A 7,496-nucleotide genomic window follows, 5' to 3' on the forward strand; every position below is an offset into this window, starting at 1 on the left:
CACGTGAAAATGATGTATTTTTAATCTTATATATTTATCGTATCATGTCGGCAAACTGTTAAAGGTTTAACGACGTTAACCTTCAGTGACCACAACTTAATTAAAACTAAACGAAAGTAATCAAATATTATGTTTTTTTGAATTCAATGAGTAAAAGTTTATAAAACTCAAACAAAAGTGACAAATTCTGTAGTTTGTATATCATACAAAGTCGAGGAGGTCGACTCAAACTTGAAAACCAATCGAATAATTACTAAATTTTTTGACTTATTCTAGTTATTATTCAAGTTCTATTTTATAACTTAACTAGATTTTAATTTTTTTAAGTCAAGTCGAATTTATAAAATTATGACTCGAAATCCATTCAAGTTAAATTTTTTAAGTTGAATTGAATAAAAATTAAATTTTCGAGTGGATTCAATTTTTACTCGGCCCAAATTTACCTTACAAGTTGGTTTGGTGTAAATAATAAAGCAGCCGTGTAAGAAAACTTTAGCAGACAGATTTCAACAATAAATTTTCTCATCGATTACGAGAAAGATAGGTGTCGCAATTGCCAACTCTGTGTACGACATATGCTGTGGGGATGGTGACTAATGAATACACTGAATTGATTACATTAAATTTGTGTCGGAGTTGATATCAACAAATTGATAAATATGTATTTGATATAAATATAAACATAAAATTTCTTATTTAAAAGGATTATATTTGTATATGCGAGTGGATCTACAAACAGAAAGCAGTAAAAAAAAAACCAATCATGAAAACCAAAATAAGGTGATGATATAAACGGTTCTTTGATGGCTTCCTTGAGGACCTTACTTGGTATACAGAGTTATTTGCTCATTTTCATTAGATACTTCTTCTCCTTCACCATCTTGCATGAACATTTAACGCCTTTTACGTGATCATGATTAATATTTTCTTAAAAAGAAAAGTTTTAAGCGTAAGACAACAACATGGATGATGGACCATTCAAATCTGTTTTAATGCAGACAATATGTTCGTAATCTATCTCTGTGTCTTCCTGTTGGAAGTTCTCTTCCAAATGTTTATGTCTCAGCTTTGGTTTTTTCCGTACATGAAACTAATATGCTAATTCTAAATCTTGTGCTTGATATACAGGGGGGTCCTCTTTAATTTGTGAAGGAAAACTCGATTTCGGTTCTTTTTGCATTCAAAGAACCATCATAGATGTCGTAAACCTGGTGTTCCTCTTTGTTTTCTATCTACTTTTGTTTGTAAATTCTGTCGGAAATCAACACGGTAGGGTTGTTATCAGAAAGGACAATATCTCCATTGTTGTTTCCATTTGTTGTGCTCTTGTTAGTGTGCTGTATCTTAGTGTTGGTTTGTGGAATCTAATAGCAAGAACGGATGGATTTAGTAGCCTGGCCTGGTTGGTTGAGCTTGTCAGGGGATTGATTTGGATTTCATTATCAGTTTCATTGCTTGTTCGAACAACGAAACCGGTTAAGATTCTCGTCTTTGCTTGGTGGGTGTATTGGTTTCGGTTCTTAATATCGAAGTTCTATTGAGAACACACCAGATCGAAATATTCGACATTGTTCCATGGCCGGTGAACATCTTGCTGCTGTTTTGTGCCTTTAGAAACTTCATTGATTTAACCAAAGAAAATGAGAGACTATCAGAACCTCTATTAGAGGAAAAGGAAGAAAAAGAAGAGATTGAACTTTGTGAGACCAATTTCTTTAGCAAATTGTCATTTTCTTGGATTAATCCTTTGCTTTCAAGGGGTTATTTGAGACCCTTAACCCTTGAAGACATCCCTTCCATTAGTACAGAAGATGAATCCAATGTGGCATACCAAAAGTTTGCTCATGCATGGGAGTCTCTTACAAGAGACAAAAGCTCAAATGATAGGAGAAACCTGGTTCTTAGGGCCATAACAGAAGTGTACTTTAAGGAAAACATATTTATAGCAATTTGTGCAGTTTTTAGGACGGTTTCAGTCGTGGTACTGCCTTTGCTGCTCTATGCTTTTGTAAGTTATTCGAACCAGGAAGAGGGAAATCTGCAGGAGGGTCTTGTTTTACTAGGATGTCTCATTGTTTCCAAGGTTGTCGAGTCGTTGACGCAGAGGTATTGGTTTTTTTCTTCGAGGAGGTCGGGAATGAGGATGAGATCGGCATTGGTGGTGGCAGTGTATCAGAAGCAGCTGGAGCTTTCGAGTTTAGCAAGGCAGAGACATTCTGCAGGGGAGATTGTGAATTACATAGCAGTTGATGCTTATAGAATGGGAGAGTTTCCATGGTGGTTTCATTCGACTTGGAGTCTAGTACTGCAGCTTTTCATGTCTATTGGAGTGCTTTTCTCGGTTGTTGGTGTCGGTGCCATACCTGGCATAATCCCTCTCATCGTATGCGGATTACTTAACATGCCATTGGCTAAGATCATACAGAAATTCCAATCCCAACTTATGATCTCACAAGATGAGAGATTGAGAACCACTTCTGAAATATTAAATAGCATGAAGATCATCAAGTTGCAGTCCTGGGAGGAGAAATTCAAGGGTCTGATTGAATCCCTACGTGACAACGAGTTCAAATGGCTCTCTAAACAACAGTTTCTGAGGCCTTATAGTACCGTTTCTATTGGATCTCTCCAACCATTGTTTCTACAGTTGTCTTTATGGGATGTGTTCTATTTGGGAGTGCCCCACTGAATGCTGGAATCATTTTCACAGTTCTTGCAACTCTAAGAAGCATGTCAGAACCTGTTAGAATGTTACCCGAGGCACTTTCGATCCTTATACAAGTCAAGGTTTCGTTTGATAGAATCAATACTTTTCTGCTTGATGATGAACTCAGGAATGATGAAGTAAGGAGATTTCCCCTGCAGAATTCTGATAAAAGTGTAATAGTAGAAGGAGGCAATTTCAGTTGGGTTCCTGAACTAGCAAGTCCAACGCTTAGAAATGTGGAGCTGGAAATAAAAAGAGGGCAAAAGATTGCTGTTTGCGGGCCAGTCGGGGCCGGAAAATCCTCGATCTTGTATGCAATGCTGGGAGAGATGCCAAAACTTTCAGGAATTGTGAGTTGCAAAACAAGTATTCCTACTAGTACATATGGTAAGCATCATATCTTCTTGTCACTGATTTAGTTCTTGCTGATAGGTGCACATGTTCGGATCCATTGCCTATGTTTCTCAAGTTTCTTGGATCCAGAGTGGGACGATTCGCAAAAACATACTCTATGGCAACCCAATGGATGCAGACAAATATGACAAGGCGATTAAAGCTTGTGCTCTGGATAAAGACATCAATACTTTCGATCACGGCGATCTCACTGAAATAGGCCAGAGAGGGATTAACATGAGTGGAGGGCAGAAGCAAAGGATTCAACTCGCTCGAGCTGTCTATAACGACGCCGATATCTATCTTCTTGATGATCCTTTCAGTGCTGTTGATGCACATACAGCTTCTGTTTTGTTCAATGTGAGAAAGCTTCTTCATTTGATACAATGATTATTGATTTTATTTTGCAGCATAATCAAGTTAGCTTCTTGTGACTGCAGGATTGTGTTATGAAAGCTCTAGAGAAGAAAACTGTCATCTTGGTGACTCATCAAGTGGAGTTTCTCTCAGAAGTTGATAGAATTCTGGTAAATACTAAGTTCTGATTTATGTTTATACATTCTTCATTTATCGATGCGATTTTCCGGTTTGTCAAAAGGATGGTTTTCTTTTTTGGCTTAGGTTATGGATGGTGGGCAAATTACTCAATCAGGAAGCTATGAAGAGCTACTAATGGCTGGGACAGCATTTGAACAACTTGTGAATGCTCATAGAGATTCCATAACAGCGTTGGGTTCTTGGAACGGTGAAGGTCATGGCGAATCTCAAGGGATAGCTCCTGAGATGTCTAATGTATGTTTATCCAGCTAAACAGAACAGTGAGGGGGAGATCTCGGTGAAGGGTCCATCCGGAATACAATTAACACAAGATGAAGAAACGGAGATCGGTGATGTTGGGTGGAAGCCGTTCATGGATTATGTTTCGATTTCGAAGGGATCTGTTTATCTATTTTTAAGCATATTTACTCAGTCTACCTTTGTTGTTCTTCAGGCCGCTTCGACCTTCTGGCTGGCATTTGCTATTCAAATGCCTAACATGACCAACAGTATGTTGATAGGAGTTTACACTGCAATTGCCACACTTAGTGCCGTTTTCGTGTTTTTTAGACCCCATTATGCCGCTCATCTAGGATTAAAAGCTTCTAAAGCCTTCTTCTCTGGTCTCAACAATGCCATCTTCCGAGCTCCAATGCTCTTCTTTGATTCAACTCCTGTTGGGAGGATTCTGACCCGAGTAAGATCGAATTTATCGATGAGCGAGGAGTAAAAATAATGTTTCACATACACTTTGATTCTTGTCCTAAGATACTAAATTTGTTTCATATAAACTCTTGTAGGCTTCATCAGATATGAGTATTCTTGATTTCGACATACCGTTCGGGATAACCTTTCTGGTGGCCGGTGCAACTGAAGTCGTAGCAATAATTGGAATCATGACCTTTGTTACATGGCAAGTTCTCATAGTCGCTGTTCTTGCTATGGTAGCAATATACTACATTCAGGTGGATGCATTTTTGTTTCACTCGATTTGCTCGAATCTAATTTGCAGCCAATGTGAAAGGGCTAATATCTTTGTTCATCAAACTGCATGGGTATTATATGTCCTCTGCAAGGGAACTCGTAAGAATTAATGGAACAACGAAAGCTCCCGTTATGAATTATGCAGCCGAGACATCGCTAGGAGTGGTCACGATAAGAGCTTTTAACATGGTGGATAGGTTCTTTAGAAATTACCTGAAGCTTGTTGACAAAGATGCCACACTTTTCTTTCTTTCTAATGCAGCCATGGAATGGCTAATTCTAAGGATCGAAACACTTCAAAATCTTACTCTCTTCACTGCTGCATTTTTACTTCTTCTGCTTCCGAAAAACCAAGTCACACCAGGTAATATAATTTGTATTGAACAATCTTTATGGCAAGTAGTGAATGTTCAAAGCCATTAATATCGAAAATTTCGACTTGCAGGACTTGTTGGACTCTCTCTCTCTTATGCGCTACCGCTGACCGGAGCACAAATTTTCGCATCTCGTTCGTACTGCAGTTTATCGAACTACTTGATTTCGGTTGAAAGGATAAAACAGTTCATGTACGTACCTGAGGAACCTCCAGCAATTATTGAAGATAACAGACCACCATCTTCTTGGCCCTCTAAGGGTAGAATTGAATTGCAAGAACTGAAGGTAAATTAAAGAATCTAACTGGAAAATGGTTGAAAGGGTTCATATTTTCTTTGAACCCAAGTCCATGTCTTGTATAGTTTCATACAACTAATTCATGTTATTCGTTTTGATGCTTTGTTTAGATAAGATATCGTTCGAATGCTCCGTTAGTTCTCAAAGGAATCTCTTGCATTTTCAAAGAAGGAACAAGAGTAGGAGTCGTTGGACGGACCGGAAGTGGAAAAACTACTCTCATAAGTGCCTTGTTCCGGCTAGTAGATCCTGCATGTGGGAAAGTTCTTATAGATGGACTTGATATATGCTCTATGGGACTGAAGGATTTGAGAATGAAGCTTAGCATAATTCCTCAAGAGCCAACTCTATTTCGAGGCAGCATTCGAACTAACATAGACCCTTTAGGCCTCTATTCAGATGATGAAATATGGAAGGTGAACAAACTATTTATGATTATTAACATCAAAATGTTTCCCAACAATGGACTTTTCGAATTTACGCTGTTATTCTTGTGGCAGGCCTTGGAGAAGTGTCAACTTAAAACAACAATCAGTGATCTGCCAAACAAACTGGATTCATCTGGTGAGTTGAAATTTACCTACCATTGACTTAATGCCTTTCGGTAGATTACCTTTTCGCCATCATCTTGACCGAAAACTATTATTATGCCGTTGTTGTTGGATTGACAGTGAGTGATGAAGGTGAGAACTGGAGTTTGGGGCAGCGGCAACTCTTTTGCCTCGGAAGAGTTCTCTTGAAACGAAACCGAATCCTGGTGCTCGATGAAGCAACTGCATCGATAGACTCTGCAACTGATGCCATTTTGCAAAGAATCATCAGAGAAGAGTTCTCGAATTGCACGGTGATAACTGTGGCTCATAGAGTTCCAACTGTTCTAGACAGTGACATGGTCATGGTCCTCTCCTATGGTAAATCAAATTACCGCAACATCGGAATTTGAATCCCGGCTTCTAAAACAAATCAAATGAATCCAAATACTGAATTGATTATTAATATCTGCAGGTAAATTGCTCGAATATGATGAGCCCTCGAACCTGATGGCGATGAATTCTTCCTTTTCTAAGCTGGTAGCTGAATACTGGTCAAGTTGCAGGAGAGATTCATATAAAAACTTTGGCCATTATCAGTGATATGAACGAATACTGGCTTGAGAATAAGATCAGACATGTAGCGTTATTATCAAATATAAGTGCATCAAGAACATAACCTAGCAACATGCCACAATGCAGAAAAACGAAATAAGTATAAAGTCTTGTATTCTGTGTGTATGAAGAGTTGTGAATTAAATTTGTGAGAGGAATCTATCAAACTGTATGCTGCTGCTTGCTTTCTGATATTATTTATTTCCATCATTTCCATAATCCCTGCAACTGCATACGACTGCCCTGCTTCAGAATCCATGTTATACAACAATCTATATGGAGCTGAGCTTTCGTGTTCGTATTTGTATTAACACGTGTCAATGCGAAGCGTAATTTTCCTTATGCTTGAAGTTGGTACATGTTTTTCCCCCTTTCATTCTAGTCTTTAACATCATTTCTTTTTGTAACTATTAATGTTATGCTTTAAATTGGTAATTTCTTTCATAAGGGGGAAGGGAAGGAGTTGTTAATATATTATAAATTTCATCGACTAAATTGATAATATATGACTTGTTGCAATTTTATTCATGGATTTCATTTGAAATATTTTATATCATCCAACAAGTTGGTGACAACCCATCCATTTGAAAATACGAGTTCATTTTCTTGCTCTAGTGGCATGTACGTAAAATTAGGAAATGCTATGCCCTATTTTGAATTTAAATGATAGTACTTGAGGTCTTGATATGAGTTATGTATATGGTCAAGGTAATGTCTGTGGTTTGATGGTGATTAGCCATGGATTTTAGTGATATGGTATGATAAAGATCTGTGTAAGTGATGATCATGCATGACACGTTTGAGTAAGTAATGCTAAATATAATATGAACATGTATCATGAAGTCTGGTATGCTACATGTGTTTGAAAGTACTTGATGATTTTGGTATGTCTAAGCATGTCAATCTCTGTTAATATGATAAGCACATTATGCTTTGGTTGCATTTTAGGCATTGGTGCATTGTAGGCATAATAAATATGCTAGCATAGCATAAATATAACATGTTCATGAAGATTGCATTCCATTTAGATATAAGTTCGATGTATTAAGAAGTAATCA

The 7,496-nt window shown here is 37.7% G+C and overlaps 1 pseudogene; it reads left to right on the top strand.

Annotated features, from left to right (window-relative positions):
• The first annotated feature begins 743 nt into the window (after window positions 1–743).
• Window positions 744–6,630, top strand: LOC120154615 (annotated as a pseudogene).
• Window positions 6,631–7,496: the final 866 nt, after the last annotated feature.

Source organism: Hibiscus syriacus, unplaced genomic scaffold, assembly GCF_006381635.1.
Source record: "Hibiscus syriacus cultivar Baekdansim isolate YM2019G1 unplaced genomic scaffold, ASM638163v2 tig00111136_pilon, whole genome shotgun sequence".
Taxonomy (NCBI): domain Eukaryota; kingdom Viridiplantae; phylum Streptophyta; class Magnoliopsida; order Malvales; family Malvaceae; genus Hibiscus; species Hibiscus syriacus.